The 3653-nt window shown below is 53.7% G+C and overlaps 1 long non-coding RNA gene across 1 annotated transcript in view; it reads right to left on the reverse strand.

Annotated features, from left to right (window-relative positions):
- Positions 1 to 943: 943 nt before the first annotated feature.
- The window catches only part of LOC121102878, a 14144-nt gene continuing 11434 nt past the window's right edge, over positions 944 to 3653 (reverse strand). Inside the window, exon 2 of the long non-coding RNA XR_005834982.1 lies at positions 944 to 2153. This is a non-coding gene — a long non-coding RNA (uncharacterized LOC121102878). The remainder of the gene's footprint in view (positions 2154 to 3653) is intronic.

Raw genomic sequence — 3653 nt, forward strand, 5'->3', positions numbered from 1 at the left:
CATATCCCCACTCCCTCCACCCACTGCCCACTCACACACACACTCATGGTGGCTTGAATATCCGTAACTCTTCTGAAACTCTCTTTCAGCTCTTTCAGACCTGACCGCGAGAAATTGTTGTGTGTCCTTAGGGTGGCCAAGGGAGTCACAGTAAAACGGTTGGGTTCCTCCATACGCTCAGGTTTGCCTGTTGTTCCCCCCACCCAGAGGGCTCTGCTGTTCTAGAATGACTGAGCCGAAGCTCCTCCAAAAGAAATCCACTCCCCGAGGCTACACTTAGGCTTCCTACAGCCCTCCTGAAACCAGAGGGAGGGGAGAATCAGGGCCTCAGATAACAGAATAGATGGTGGCCCCTTTCCCCCTCAAACCCCATTCTTGAATAGAGTCAAAGCCATCAATAAAACTGAAACCGGATTGGTTTGATGATGCCTCACAATGTGGCGACAGCAGAGGGTAGACCGAGGGGGCGGCTTCAGTTGGGATGGCCAGAGCTGGGCAAGGACAAGAGGGAGCTAATGAAAAAGCCAATCCATTCTCAGGTGTCCCTGTAGTCTGATTTTCTGTTGTGTGCTACCCTCCCGGAGCATTGCCTTTTCAGGCTCCTCTGAGTTGCTGATGAACCCGTGGGCCAGCTCTCAGTTTGGAGTTTGGATTGTGGGTGGGAGTGTGAAGGATCGTGGGCCTCAGCGCAAAGGGAAGGAATCAGACTGGAATGATCCCATTCTTGGGTCACTACTTTTATATGCCCCAGCTCTTCCCGGGTCTCTACAATACAGGGTGACAGCAGTGGTGGCCCCCTATCTGGACAGGCCCAGAAGTTAACAAATCCCTTTTTGTCCTGTCGTGTACGTGCAACAGGGTTGCAATCTTTACAAAGTAACAGCCGCTCGGAGACTAAGGGAGAAGAAATATGAACAAAGAACACACAAAGAGATGAGTTTATGGGTTAGCTCGCATTTCTTATCCTCTCCTGAATCAACTAAAGCCAAACTGTAGGTGAACTTTCCTGGTGCAATGTACAAGGCAACCTTAAAAAAAACAGGTGAGAAGTCAGAGCTTAGCCCACGCTGCTCAGCCTTTAGCCCAACATAGATCCGGTGAGATTAGCCGTCCCAGGGGACAGCACAGGTGCTGCCTTCCAGTTCTGCAGTTACCCCGGCCCCCTGGCCCCCCCCCCCCTTCCTGCTCCTAGAGAGAGGAGAGCCCCAGGGAAACTCCACCCCTTCCCATCTTATTTTGATGTTGTATTTTAGGACTTGTGTTCCGACCAACACGAGTGTGCCTCGGAGTCTCCTAGGGGGAAAAATCTGCATTTGCAACTGCTTCGTAAAATCTGAGTCCTCCGGCGGCGAGCCTGTTCTTCTCAGCTGGTGTTCCCTTTAGTCCCCTAAGGTGGCCATGTGACCTTGATGGCAAACGCCATCTTTCCTAGAAGCCTGCCTGGGCCGCAGCCGACTCCTCCAACGGCTGCCGGCGCTCGGTCTTTTCCGATTTCGAGGCCGTTCGACCGCCCACCGAGACCCGTTTTCCGGTCGGGGAGGCCCCCGCAGGCTTGCAGCGCATTTGCGGAGCGGATGTGATTGACACCGCGCGCGTCTAATGAACGCGCGGCTCCTGCCCGGGGCCGATGACGAGTTCCGCTCTCTCGCCCAGCTTCTTTTTGATGACTCATCCCTCAAATTCTTCGCTCCGTCGCCTTCCCGCTCCCCGCCCCGCCCGTCCTTTCTGCCTTGGCTCCTGGTGGGCCCCCACCCCTGGGGGAATGGTTTGGGCGAATCCTGGCGGGGCTCGTTTCTGCAGTGCACCTTAAAACATAGAAGCCCCAAACGACTGCCGTGCGGGAGGAGAGAGGAGGCTCACTTCCTTATAAGGAGCTTAACCCGTCACTGTTCTTGCAGCTTTTCCTTGCGCATGATGGGGGTGGGTGAGGGAGAGACGCCAGCAGGGCTTCGGCCTCTGTTTCCATTCCATTTCCAAACGGCAGGCAGCTCTTGAGTTCCTAGCAAAGGTCAAGCTGCCCGGCTCCAAGAGCCGGCCTCGCCGAGGGAACAATCCAGGGAGGCACAATTAGGGTGGGGAGCTTTCAGGCATTTCTGGGGGGTCTTGGGCGTCTGCACTGGGCACCTGTGACAACTTTGCTGGGGACCGCAGCCCTAAAGAGGAGACAGACCAGGAGCCGTTACTGAGTGGGGAGAGGGAAGGGGGGAGCTGAGACTGAACTAAGGAGCTGTCCTGGACCCAGTGCACTTAAACAGGTGAATGAATGGACTTTCTCCTGGGCAAGGGGCCCTAGCCATATCGTGCCCATGCCCGTCCTCACAGCGTGCTTTCCCGGATAAGGTCAAATGAAGCCAGTAGATCTCTAGCAGGAAGTTGGCATGGAGCTGGCTAAATGTGTCCCCTTTGGGTGCTTGTAGGCTCAATTGCTCTTTCACGCTCCCACAATCACCACCACTTCTCCGCTGTGTCTCTTATGCCACAGGGAGAGCCTGTGATTGAAAGCTTCCAGTTCCGCCTGGGTTTCACACCGCCTTGCACAGGGCTTTGTGCACAGTGGGTGCACAACTAATTCCCCAGAGCCTGAGTCTCATACCGAAGGCTAGACACTCAGGGACCACCCAGTCTGCAAAGTGCTCTGAGACTCGGCCTTCTATTCCGGAGGGAGCTTTTGCGCTTTGGTATTGTCTTTAGAAGAAAAGAGGACTTTGCCGCTTGGGGAAACAAAGAAGGTGCTGCGAAATACGTGGTCACCTTCCTTTTCTAGTCTCTCCTAGTCAGCCCCGCTGCTCTCCCTTTGGAGGCCCCTTGGCTAAGTCCCATCCACAGCTCACTTGCATTGTCCAGACTTGCCCCTCTGGCCTCTGAGAGGAATGTAGCCAATGAACAGGAAAGAGGCTGCATGCTTTCTGCCCCTGCTGGGGTGAAAAGTAAGTGGATACACAAATCCCATCCCCACCCCAGCTTCTGCTTCCACCTTCTCTCCTTCATCATGAAACACTTCTGAATCATTTCCCTGCGCAAGGCTCTGGCTGTTCTCATTCGTTTCTACGCAGTCCTTGCCTGACAATCAGGCAACAAGGGCTGCCTGGCACGGAAAATGCAGAAAGCACGTACACCTGGGGGAGGAAGGAGACGTGGGCTAAGATGTAGTCTAACGTATATCCAGAGATGTTCACACCCACGATGTACCTTGGGGTCAGTGCAATCAGGGGTGAAGGCATCAGGATAAATGCAGGTAATTGCAGTGAAAAGTGGGAGTGGGCAGTTGTGAGAGTTTTAGAGCGAGGCAGGTGGGGATGAACAAAGCTGTTGGCCTCTCAACTGCAAAGGGTTCCTGGAGAAGGCGGGATTTCAGAAATAGCTGAGTGCCAGAACCAAATGGCCATAATGTATTTACATCGTGAGGTGGGAGTGGAATTAGCAGACTTTGATCAGGAAACCTTGAATAGCCAGTGAGTGTTACTCTTCCTTCTCCTTCCCTCTCCACACACGTTGGTTGAGCACCAACTCTGTCCCAGATACTGGAAACATACAAACAATAATGATAGCAAATGGTCATTGAGTATTTACCATGTGCCAGGTGCTGTGTTAAGCACATCATCTTATTTAAATCTCACACTGACCTGGGCTTCCTGGGGGGGGGGGGGCGTTGC

The sequence above is a fragment of the Ursus maritimus genome (genome assembly GCF_017311325.1).
Source record: "Ursus maritimus isolate PB19 chromosome X unlocalized genomic scaffold, ASM1731132v1 scaffold_X1, whole genome shotgun sequence".
In the NCBI taxonomy this organism is placed as follows: Eukaryota; Metazoa; Chordata; class Mammalia; order Carnivora; family Ursidae; genus Ursus; species Ursus maritimus.